Here is a 13244-nt window from a genome sequence, read left to right as displayed (position 1 = left end):
CTCGAAAGTGGAGTGAGAGAAATCGATGGTAGCGGAGGACCAGGAGGGGATTCCCAGAAGAGAGAACAGCATTTAGAAGGGCCCAGTGGCCAGGGGGCACGTTACACATTTGAGGAATTGAGGAAAGGCCAGTGTAGTTGGCCTAAATCACAGCATGCTGCTTACATTAAAGATTTTTGGTCTCTATCCCAGCTGAAGCCACTGGGAGATTGTAAGCAGAGGAGCGAAAAGGTCGGATCTGTGTTTGAAGGATTGCTTTAGCTTGAAGGATTGCTTTAGCCTGCGGGACCAGAGGGAGGGGGTGAGGGGAAATGTGGACCCCTCAGATCCAGCGGTGGAAGATGGACAGCATTTTCAAAGACTATCAGGAGGATAGAGTAGGGACCTGACCTGGTGATCAAAATCTTGGGGCCTACTCAGCACCCAACCTGGAGACAAGTCACTGGTGTCCCCAAGAATGAGGCGGTCGTGAGTCTTTAGAAATGAGTGGTGCCTGTCACAAACCACAAAAAGAGGAGGAAAGGAAGGACAGCAGCTAATACTGACCTTCCCTCAGGTGTTCCTTATTCAATAAGGGGCCGACATGGGATTGAAGGGGAAACTTAAGGGGAATCCCTTATTTCAACACAAAACAGTTTTTAAAAATTGCTGTATATGTCTCAAAGTCAGCTTTTTGGGGATGACAGCAAACATTCACTTTACACTTTCACAACTCCTAGAAGAATTCAAGTTCTTTATTCTAAAAAAGAGCATAGAAGAATAGGACTTTGGGATGCAAGGGATCGTCCCTACCTCTGTACTCCAGCCACTCTGCCCTCCAGCCAGGGAAACTGAGGTCCAGGGAGATTAAGTGATATCCTCTAAACACAACTGGTTTTAAGGGAATCTACGTTTTCCCCGCAGCATACATATTACTTTTGGTTGGCGTAAGTGATATTAAGTACTGTAGAAGGGATTTTTCCTCTTATTGGATGATGAGGAAATCCACACATTCTGCTGATTTATTTTTAACCAAGTAGATTAAATAAAAATACTGCAGTATATTATCCAGGTGCTCTGGGGTATAATAACATGGTAGAGTCATGAAATTGCCATAATACAATTAAAAATAGCCAGGGAATGTTTTGGGGTGATGGAAATATTCTCTACTTAGAGGTAGGGGGTGGGGATTACATAGGTGTATACAATAACGTTTAAGATCTGTGCAGTTTCATGTACATAAGTTATACAACAGCGAAAGAAAGTAAAAGACACCAAGAGTCTCAGATTCATTCTATTGTTTGGAGTAAATGACCCCTAACCTCACCAAATAGTGTAAGAGAAGGTATCAGATACATGTGTTTTATACCTACCCCATCACTCCCATATTTATACCTGGAACATTAGGAATTGTTCTTAGATATGGTAGCTTTAAAAAGACTTAGGATACTGTGTGCTTTAGAACTTCTTTTTAAAGCATGTATGTGAGTAAATTCATTTTAGTCCAATTCAGATCAGAATATATTAGTATAACCATCATCTTAATTTCTTTAAAAATATGCAAATAACTCTCACAGCCAATTATAAAATAATCCCATTTAATTCCTAATTTAATAATTACTTTCCAGCAACTGTAAATTAAAACACATAAAGTGGTCAATGAGTAATTCCTAGTGGCAAATCAACCAAATTACAACTTATTGAAATGATCAATTCAAAGTTTACTTTTAAACTGCTGACATATATGTAAGTTTCCAGTAATGGATGAAAGGCCATTTTCATTTCGGTTGTGTGGGTAGGGATAATGAGGAGTCAAATTTCTACTTAAAAGACTGAAGGCCCTTAGGATTTGTTAACAGCGCACCCCAGACATAGAAAACAAACTTATGGTTACCAAAGGGGAAAGGGGGGTGGGAAGGGACAAATTAGAAGGTTGGGATTAACATATACATGCTACTATATATAAATAGATAACCAACAAGGACCCACTGTATAGCACAGGGAACTATATTCAACATTTTGTAATAACCTATAAGGGAAAAGAATCTGAAAAAGAATATATATAGGTATATATATACGTGTAACTGAATCACTGAGCTGTATACCTGAAATTAGCACGATATTGTAAATCAACTATACCTTAATAAAAAATAAAACAAAAACAGTGTGCGCACGTGCACACTCTGATAATTCAATTTACTGGGGCTCTACTATAAGTGGCAAAACTGGAGTTTTCATGTTCTCACTGCCATGGTTTCAACCAAAAAGCTACATGATCTCAGTTCAAACTGGCCATGGGCAACAGTACTCTTGAACTGAAAATCTACTTAAAACACCAATATCAAAGTTTGGAAACTTTACTGATATAAAATGAAACAGTAATAATTAAGAGTCACCAAGTGTGCAAGAGGCACCTTCCTCCCTCCTTTATAGTTAGAGAAGTTCAAGGTGTATTTTTGGTCTAACCTAGTTTCTCTGTTTTCATCACTGAACATTCTATTTTGATGTGTCGCACCCTGGACTTCCTTTTACTACATCTTGATATTCTACTGCAGATCATGACTCATCCTTAAATCATAGAGAAACTCATCAAAATCCCAAACTGCACAGCACATATGAATTCAGTCTTTCAAGAGGGCAGCATTCTTAGAACATTACTTGGAGCCACAGAGACAAAAACACTGAACAAGTTCACGTAGAAATTATGTCAATCCACTGTTGAAGCAACACATTTATTAGATCAATAAATACGAGCTCTATGTGTGGTAATTTTGGTCTTAGTACCAGTTATTAAACTGTGTTACATGATACATTAACTGAAAATAAGCTACAAAACAGAAAGTATAGTGTGACTCCAATTAAAAATTTTATGTGTGTGCATGTGCGGCTGTGTGTATATGTATTTTAAAAGACCAGAAAAATATACACCAAAATGTTAACAGAGGGATTATGGGAGATGTTTATTTTTTTTTTCTTTGTGGTTTTCTGCATCTTCCTAAGATAATTCATATTAATATTTTTTATAACAGAAAAAAACAACGAACCTTTAGAAAATATTGCTATACTAATATAATCTCAAATATGTCATCAATCTACGAAGGCAAAGGGTAATTATGGATAAATAATAAAACATAAAATACTCTTGCCTTAAACATACAGAAAAATTCGCCATGAGTGGAGTCCTTCCTACAAATGACCAGGACCACTCATCTATATGTGCAGGTACCGGCCCTTACGGGCAGAAGCCAGCTGCCTACAGCCAGGTCACAGCCAGAATAAAAGAAATGGGTCCTCTGTCCAAAGTGTAATGAGGAACCCCAGGTCTAGGAAACATGAAGATGGCTGACTCATTCCCTGGGACTGGAAGGGAGTAAAGCCGTTAATTAGTAAGCAATAACTCACCATCAGGGAAAAAAGACTTTACTCCAGGAAGTCACATCCTTAGATAATTTTTTTTAAAGTGTTTTGGGTTTGTTTTGTCTTAGGTAATGTTTTGCAACCATATTGGTTTTTTGAATCCTACAGATACATAATTGGGTAGCACAGGACGCACAAAATCCGATACCTGACAGCTAAGAAAGGAATATTTTAATTTATACGCACTGCCTGGAAGCCCTTTAAAACCGATTTCAGGAAAAGTTCTAAAGAGTTATTACAAATATAAATTTCACTATATGATCTCAGGGTTACTGTTATTGTACATTACCAGGTTTGAATTAATAAAATTTTTTTAAATAAGAAAAAGAGGAGGGCTTTAATAAATGTTTAGCAAACTTCAAAATTCAAATGGGGCTGCTCTCCCCCATCTGGGCTATTGCCTTTCTGGTCTAAAAAGCATTAGTACCAAGTGAGTGAGGTTCAGAGATGGTCTAATTCAGCTCACAAAGGTACACCATCACACTGTCATTATTTACATGTCATTCCACACATATTACTGACCGAAAAGAGAGAAAATTCATGCATACTGTCTTATTCACATGGCAGAAAAGTGCCAGTGATGATGTTTAAATGTCCTATTCCTTGAATGAATGCATATAAAAGTTATCATCATCATTAATGTAAACAAGAGTTTCTCAATCCGGGTACTCCTGACATTTTGGGCTAGAAAATTCTTTGTGGGCATTATTGGATGTTTAGCAGCATCCCTGACCTCTACTCACTAGATGCCAGTAGAACCCCCTCTGATTATAACAACCAAAATGTCTCCAGATACTGCCAAAAGTCCCTTGGGCAGCAAAATAACTCCCAGTTGAGAACTATTGATATAAACGAACATTATTCATTCCAAATAATAAATTATCAGAATGAAGAACTATAATTATCCCCTTTTTATTTTGAAGGAAATGTAGTCTTGAAAGAATACTTAACAACCTTCATCCTTAAGGAATGGTCATGCAAAGTGATGTTGGCTTTGGAAAGCTTTTTTCCTTATCTACTTAATATAAGTTCTGTTATCCTACTCACAGCTTTCAATGCAACAATTTACTGAGCATCTACTCTGTGCCAGGTGCGGTGTTAGGGACATCCTGTACTCATGTCCACTGACTCACACCCTGCTCGGGCTGTTAGGGTTGTTTTTAGGACATGCTTTGCCACCAGAAAAGAAACACGGACACCTTAAAAAACCCTCAAGAGAGCAGTGTGTCCTTGTCAATAAAGGAGCCCCACAGTTCCAATCAGGTTCCTTAAAATTCTTTACCCTTTTTAGTAACTCTACACATTTCCAACATTTAAAAGGTTTTTTAAAAAAAAAGGCCAGAAGGCCTTTGCTATATTTGGCATAGAATGACCATCAGGGGTTTTTGCAGGCAGGATCATTATTGGAAACTCCAAAAACACTTAGGGACAGTCTTCTTAACTGTCTGACCCACGTGCCCTCCTAACACAATTTGTAATTTTATAATCCCCATAAATTGAAACTCATAATTGACCTTTCCCAAATAAGTGTGTGTCACAGAGAGACAGAAGAAAAGGGAGAGAGATTGGAGGGTATTTTGTTTGGCAGTAAGGCTCAGAAATCAATTTGAGCTCATTAATAGATGCCCGGAACATGCTTGGTTTCTCGTCACCTCCGCCCTCCCCCGCCAGGAGTGAAGCACAGACGCGAGAGGATGGGTGGGTTTGAGGTGCTTGGGCAATAGAAAACACCCACACACACACACACCTGGGAGAGAAAAACCTGTAAGTTCGAAATCCAAAATGGCCAAAATGACTTCAAAGTTTTCAAGATGCTGCCCTGAAAAGGTTCGTTGGGCGGCTGCCCCTCTAAGTAAATAAAGCCGTAACTTGTCTCCCTCTCCAGCGCAGGGCTCCCCCAGCTGACAGTGGCTGCACAAAACCCCTCCTGTGCCGAGCAGCGGAAACTCCTAATGAGATTAGTTGGTGTGTGTGCAGACATTACTTAGCAATGACTACAGGGGCTCTCTCTTCCTGCAGCAGCCAGTGGAAAATTCAGGGAACTTTTTCCCCCTGCAGCAGCAGAATCCCTTTAACCCTCTCCCCAGCCAACTCCAAAAACAACTCTGCCTCCCCCAGCGTCCCCCCGCCTCCCGGCTGGGGTGCTGGGGGGAGTTAAAGACCCGCCAGGGACTTCCAAAAGCGGGAGGGTGGGAGGGGGCCGGCGGGGAAGGGGCGGGTGACCCCTCGAACACTACAAAGGAAACTGTAAAAGGCACAAATACATAAACCTGAGAAGGAGCAAACCACAGTTTCTTTGTGAGCTCCTCTAGTGAGTCATTTTCAAGATGCTGTCTGCTGCCAGTTTCAAAGCGGAAGCGCATGGCAATTAGTCTTGCCGTTTCCAGACAAGCCAGAAACTCTCCCGACACTCTTTTTTTTTTTTTTCCTTCTAAAAAGCCCCTTTTGCAGTTTCTGAAATAACATTTCTTTCTCCCACCTCCATCGCCGCCTAACTGCAGCTTGTCCTTAGGACGATTCGGTTCAGAAAACGTAACAAAACCGAGACCTCTAATTTTTTTTTTTTTTTTTTTTTTTTTTTTTTAGTCCTCCAAAATTGTAATTCCTCCCCCAACAAGTTACGGAAGCATTACAGGCCAACATTCAGATGCAAGCTGAAGAGCCCCATCCCAAAGTGCTGGGGGCTCCAAGACCATCTCCTAACCGGTCCTACTCCAAAACCATGCCCGGTAATGACTCCACCGGCTTTTAAAGGTCCGGCTGGGCGTGCGCCTGGGGCGGGGACCCGGGCGGGGGTCACCTGCCGAGCGAGAGGGGACGCGGCCCCCAGCCCCGCGGCTTGGCTCCCTACGCCCTCCGCTTCCCTCTCCACCCCTGTCCTCTCCCTGAATCCGAGCGTCGGTGCCCACTGCCACCCCGAGGAGAGCCCCAGCCCCGGCTAGGTCAGCGGTGGTCCAGCCTCCAGGCACGCAGCCCGCTCCAGTCACCGTTCCTCCCAGGGGGACCCCAAGTCTCACCGCCCCCCGCTCCCCCGCGCGCCCCCTCCTCCGGGCTCGCAGCGCAGCCCAGGGCGGGGTGTGCCATCGCCGGGTGGCCGTAGCCCCCGGGCCGGCGCGCGGACCCGGCGCAGGAGCATCCCAGCTGCGCCCACTCCCCGCGGCCGCCCCCAGCCCCGGGCCTGCAGCCTCCGACGCGGTGCCCACCCGCCCCACCCCCACCAAGCCCGAGAGAAGAAAGAAAGAAAAAAACCAAGCCCCACGAAACTTTGCAACTGTCCGAGCAACAGGCACGGACCCTACTACATACCCAGATGCGGGGGAGTTTTCAAGATCCTTCTTCGGGGGAATTTCTAGGAGGAACCGGGCGAAAGTCCCCGACTTTCCATGCTGACAGGCGTCTGCAGACGGTCTGTTGCTCTTGTAATGAGATCCTGTTTTTTCCCCTTTTTTTTTTCTTTCTCTCGCTCCTCTTTTTTTTTTTTTTTTTTCCTCTGGTGTGTGTGAGAGCAGGAAGTTGGAGCAGTCAGGCCGAGCCGGCTCACTTCCTTTACTGCATTATTCCCCAGGCGGTGTGCAGTCTGTGTAAACAGGCTTTTCCGCCCCGCGCCGCGCGCCCCGGCCGCGGCTGTGCGCCGGGGCTGGCCGCCGAGGCCCGCGCATACTCCGCCGCCTGGGGCCCCGCACCGCGCCCCCGCCCGCCGCGCTCCCCGCTTCCTGCTCGGCCACCCCCGGGGAGGAGCCTCCGGACCCCGGGCGACTCCGCGTGGCCGCAGCCCCTCCCCACGGGGGGGCGGGCAGCTCGGCCAGAAACGCAGAGAAGCCGCCCCCGGCGCGCCGAGGGGCTGAGCTTGGGTTGTGGCGAGACGGGGGATCCCTCTTCTCCCCCCAGGGGTCCCTGTGCTGGGGACCGCGCTGGGCCCAGCAGTGGGGTCTTGCCCTGCCCGGTCGGTCGGTCTGGGCGGGGAGGCCCGAAGTGGGGAGGCCGCTGGACTCTCTGTTTTCTGTCAGCTGGGATGGAAGAGTTGTAGGGCCAGGGGGCATCGGGAGTGGGGTCCGGGTGCTCTGGGCTGAGGGCTGCTTTGCTCGTGGGTGGGGGCGTGATTGCTTAGGATGAGAAGATGTTGCATGTGCAGAAAAGGAGGCACGGGTTTTGTCAGGGGATGGACACAGTTCCTGTCTGGGATTTTAAAAAAAAAAAAAAAAAAAAAGCCAGCGCTCAGAGTAGGGGGCCCACTTTGGGGAAAAGGATGAGAAGCCGTAAACTGGAAGCCAGCATTCTCCAGGAAGAGCCCTTTCTGGCCGTTCTCTATGGCCCGTCACAGGCCCAAACTTTCCTGCCTGCTAAGGGACTCCGGAGCGAAATGAGCAGCGGCCACGGAGCCGAGTGACTGAGGCTTCCGAGGGAGGCTCCGTGGTCTCAAAACCGGACTCCACACCACACTATCCCTCAAGGACCGCCCACCCCGAAGGGCTCAGGCCAGGCTCGGACGGGAGAGCTTGTCCACTGCCCTGAGGCTTAGAGGAGGGAGGAGGGTGCCGGTGGAAGAGTCCCTCATCCCAGCCCTGTGCGCCAGCCCCAACTGCTCCCCTTTTGGACCCCTCCATTCCCATGCCTCCACCCCTTAGCAGCGCAGACCAGCGGCTCCCAAACTTGAGCGTGCACCAGCATCACGTGGGGGGCTTGTTAAAACACAGGTTTTAACCTCACCGCCAGCGTTCCTGATTCAATACGCCTGGGGTGGTTCTCAGCCCTGGCTAAAGTTAGAATCACCTGGGGAGTGTTTTGAAATCAATTGATCTCTATACACAACCCAAACCAATTAAGTCAGCTTCCCTGGGAGCCAGGGGCGTGAGTGCTTTCCAAAGGATGGCATTCTGAGAGCTCCTCCACTTGCTTATTTGTTTCTTATTTCTGCAACCTTTCTGATTATTTGTTTACGAATCTCTCACTATTACTAACTGTGGGCTTCTAAGGGCAGGGTTGTATTTTACTCTAGTTAGTACCAGGTCAGGGCACCTGACTCATAGGACAGTCAGCTGGCAGCATTTGCTTTGGGGCTGGCATGGATAGTTCACTGAGAAGTGGGACAAGGCCCACCAGACCTCTAAGAAGGGTGGGAAAACATGAGGTGTGGGGGGCTGGGGGAAAGGTAGGGGAGTAGAGAAGAAGGAGAAGATATGGGGAAGAGGGCTGTTTATCAACCCTTGATTTTCCACAGCTAATTTTACACTTTAGGGATTATTGTTTTAATCCCTACTGGGCTTCTGCTGTCACTCAGCAGAGCTCACTGTGTCCCTGTGTGATCCAGCTGTGGACTGGGAGAATGTAAACTTATTTTATTTTCCTTCTCAGGGAGAAAATATCTCACACATACATTTCAGAACACTGTGTTGCTTTATCTAAAAAGTGTATACCAAAGCCAAGCATATCTTAAACCAGTGACTTTCATGATTTTTATTGTACATCTTCACAACAAATCTTTGTTGAATCCTAATATGTAAGAGAGAAAAGGTGTACATGTTTTCATCAGGCTTTAATTGTTTTGAAGAAATGCCTCTTTGTCTAAGGCACCCCTGAAACACTCATGGGCAGCCTTGGCATTTCCCAGACCAAATGAAGACCTCCTTAAGTTTTCCTGGTGTTTTAGGTTGTCCATACCACTACGCCAAGCTCTTTGTTAGAATGAATAACTCAGAGCTGACACTGCTCTTCCCCAAGGCATGGGGAATAAATTTTACTTGTAGGTGTCTGCAGCTTCTGTACCTTGCATAAGACAGCTTCTGCTGTCTTTGCTCAGGCTGCTATAATAAATGCCTTAGATTGGGTGGCTTAAACAACAGACATTTATTTCTCACAGTTCTGGAGGCTGGGAAGTCTAAGATAAAGGTGCCAGCAGATTTGGTTCTTGGTGAGGTCCCTCTTCCTGGCTTGTAAAGGGCCGCCTCTTGCTGTGTCCCCACATGGCCTTTCCTCCATACACACATGTGGAAGGAGAAAGAGAGAGAGGAAGCAAACTCTTTGGTGTCTCTTTTCATAAAGGGCACTAATCCCATCATGGGAGCTCCACCCTCAGGACCTCAACTAAACCTAATTATCTCCCAAAGGCCCAGCTTCTTAATACCATCCCATTGGGGGTTAGGGTTTTAACATGAATTTAGTGGAGACATTAACATTCAGTTCATAACGTCTGCTATTTGTTTTTTGTGCTTTCCTTCTCACTATCAAAAAGTAGCCAAGAGATGTGGCATTTAGTATTGTATGATCCACACTATTTTTATGCTTCTGTTATAAAACAGATAGGAGTTAGGATTATATGGGTTATGAGTGAAATTTCTTCAGGAATCCTTTATAGCAGGTGACAGGGTCATTCATTTCTGCCAGCCAAGAGAGAATGAGGCTCTCTCAGCTTTGATAAGAACAGCAGACATCTTACCAGAGATTGGAGTTAGTCAGTGTGATGTGTTGGAGGGTGCTTGGGCAGGATGGAGGAGGATCAGCTCAGATAAACCCTACAGATGAAGAGTGGAGGTGGGGGCTGAGTCTCCTGAAGAAAATCAAAACCCTGGTTCCAAAAGAAGGAGTGTATTAGTCAGCTTTTGCTAGTATAATACTGTGTAACAAACAACCCCAACACTCACTGACTTGCTTAAACAACAAATGGGTCTTGGTTGGCTGGGTTCATGTTTGCTTCACATGTTTTTCTCATTCTTGGACCCACACTGAAGGAATGGGCCCAATATTGGACACGTGGCTTTCTGGAAGGGCAGGAGCTCAAGAGAAGTGAGTGGAGACACATGGAGGCCTCTTAAAACCTCTACTTAGGACTAGCACACCCTCATGTCAACTCACAACCCAGTGAAGAAAGCAAGTCATATGGCCAAGTCTAAAGTCAATGGGACAGGGAGAAGGAAAAGGAGGGAAAAAGGGAGAATTCTGAACAAATAATATAATCTACCATAAGAGAAAATGGATGTTGGGTATACAAAGACAACAAATCTCTTTGTTCCCTCATAATTTAACATTCCATAATGTATAACAGAATGGGATGCTGTGGATGGTTTAAAAAAATACAGATGGATAAGGAAGTATAATTAGATAGGACAGAAAAAAAATGAGTTTTAGAATATATCAAACTAAAATATTCTAGAACATAGCAGAACAAATAATATATGAAACGTATGAATTGATGGTATTAAACTTATGAATTGATGAATTTTGGTAGAAACTCAAAAGCGGTTTGCCTCAGTACTTTGGAGACTGCCTCAGCGTTGAGGGGGATGCGGGTAGGAGTTGGGAATAGACAGCCAAAGCGTGATGGGAGGGCAGCCCACTCAGGTGGCAAGTATACATTTGGAATCAGGAATTTTGGGATCCAGTCCCATACTGACTTGTTCTAGCTCTGTGACCTTGACTAAGTCACTCACCCTCTCTGAGCCTGCATGAACATCAGTTTTTACTGATTTTTACAGTGAATGCCCATTTTACATTAAAACAACATGTGTTATGGACTAGGATTCAAAAAATTTCATGAACCTCATTTGAAAGAGTATTTAAAATAAGTTTATAGACTTGCAGGAAGACCCCACTGGGAGTCTGCATTCTCCCTTTTGCATTGTTAGAGATCTTTCAGTGGGGACATTTGAGAAGCATTGATTTGGACCATCTTTTTTGCCCTCAGACTGGCCATTGATAGGCCAGAGGTTGGCAAGCTACTGCACGTTTCTATGACTTTCAAGGTAAGAATTAACTTTTTTCTTTTTAAAAAAATGTTTAATTGTGGTAAAAATCATAACATAAAATTTACCATCTAAATTGTTGTTAAGTGTTCAGTACAGTAGGGTGTTAAGTATATTCACATTGTGGTGCTACTGATCTGTAGAATCTTTTCAAAAGTTTCAAAACTGAAACTCTCTACCCATTAAACACAATGCTCCATTCTCTCTTACCCCAGCCCCTGGCAACCACGATTCTACTTTCTGTTTCTATGAATTTGACTACTTTAGGTACCTCATATAAGTGGGATTATATACAGTATTTATCTTTTTTGTGACTTCTTTATTTCACTTAGCATAATGTCAAAAGTTCATCCATGGTGCATCATGTGACAGGAGTTCCTTCCTTTTCAAGGCTGAATAATATTCCATTGTGTAAATACACCACATTTTTTTTTTTTAACCATTCATCGGTTGATGGACATTTGGGTTGTTTCTATCTCCTGGCTCTAGTAAACAATAAGAATTTACATGTTTAAGCAGTTGAAAACAAATCAAAGGAAGAATAATATTTCGTAACATGTAAAAATTATATGAAATTCAAATTTCAGTGTCCATAAATAAAGCTTTGCTGGAACGGAGCCACACTCACTCACTTACGCGTTACCCAACACGGCTTTTGTGCTACAGTGGCAGAGTTGAATAGTTGTGACAAAGACTGTTATGGTCTATAAAGCTGAAAATATTTACTTTCTGATTCTTTACAGAAAAAGTTTGTCAACCCCTGGCATAGGCCATTTGAGACAAATGGGATTTTGCCCCATTTTTTGGTTTGGTTTTAACTGCATTTTCTTTCTGATTCCGAAGAAGGCCTTTCCTTGCCATATGGGGTAAAAATCTTAGTGTCTTTAACAAACTTCACATCCAGGAACTTCATCTTCAGAGGAAACCAAGTTGTTGTGCTTCATTTAATTCCTCTTATTCGATCTTCTTCTGAGGTGGAGAATAGCTGGCTTGGACTCTCCTAGCCCCGGAGACAGCCTTTCAGACTTTTCTCTGGTCTCTGAATAAACCTGAGTTCCCAGCCCTGGTTACATCTCAGAACCATACGTACCAGGGCCTCACCCCTGAGATTCTGAGGTTGAGTCCAAGAATCTCTGTATCTCCAATGCTCCACCCAGATGACCTCTCTCCTTATGAAACCCTTGTAAATGTCTTACTCACCCTTTAGACTAAGCTCAAACCCCACCTCATCCAAGAAGTCTTCCAAGATCCACCAGATGAAGTCCATGGCCCATTTCTCCTGCATCCCCACCACACAGGGTTTGAACCTTACCACTTAGCATTATCCCAAATGCCTGCAAAGAAAGTGCTAACAAATTTTTTTTAATCAATCAATTCATCAGTAATATTGGGTTGGCCAAAAAGTTCGTTTGGTTTTTTTCTTTAAGATGGCTCTAGTAGCACTTAGTTGCCTTTAACTTAATTGGAAAAATTTTGTTAGATTGTATTGTGACAGCTGTCATATCAGTGTGCATTTTAAAAAAAAACTTATCAAAATTGGTGAATTTTTGTGTAGCCATTTTAAGATGGCAGAAAATAAAGCAACATTTTCGGCATATTATGCTTTATTATTTCAAGAAAGGTAAAAACACAACTGAAACGCAAAGAAAGATACGTGCTGCATATGGAGAAGGTGTTATGACTGATCGAACGCGTCAAAAGTGGTCTGTGAAGTTTCGTGCTGGAGATTTCTCACTGGACGATGCTCCACAGTCGGGTAGAGCAGTTGAAGTTGATAGCGATCAAATCAAGACATTAATTGAGAACAGTCAACGTTATACCACTTGGGAGATAGCCAACATACTCAAAATGTCCAAATCAAGTGTTGAAAATCATTTGCACCAGCTTGGTTACGTGAATCGCTTTGATGTTTGGGTTCCACATAAGTTAAGAAAAAAAAAACTTCTTGAACATATTTCCCCATGCAATTCTCTGCTTAAAAGTAATGAAAACGTTCCATTTTTAAAACAAATTGTGACAGGCAATGAAAAGTGGATACTGTACAATAATGTGGAATGGAAGAGATCACGGGGCAAGCGAAATGAACTGCCACCAACCACACCAAACGCCGGT

The 13244-nt window shown here is 44.0% G+C and overlaps 1 protein-coding gene across 1 annotated transcript in view; it reads right to left on the bottom strand.

Annotated features, from left to right (window-relative positions):
* ELK3 (ETS transcription factor ELK3) overlaps positions 1-7047 on the bottom strand; it is a 70064-nt gene extending 63017 nt beyond the window's left edge. The window contains exon 1 of the mRNA XM_036866269.1: positions 6703-7047. The gene's annotated coding sequence lies outside the window, so the exon portion shown is untranslated. The remainder of the gene's footprint in view (positions 1-6702) is intronic.
* Positions 7048-13244: the final 6197 nt, after the last annotated feature.

Source organism: Balaenoptera musculus, chromosome 10, assembly GCF_009873245.2.
Source record: "Balaenoptera musculus isolate JJ_BM4_2016_0621 chromosome 10, mBalMus1.pri.v3, whole genome shotgun sequence".
Classification (NCBI taxonomy): Eukaryota; Metazoa; Chordata; class Mammalia; order Artiodactyla; family Balaenopteridae; genus Balaenoptera; species Balaenoptera musculus.
This window is presented reverse-complemented; position numbering and strand designations above follow the sequence as displayed.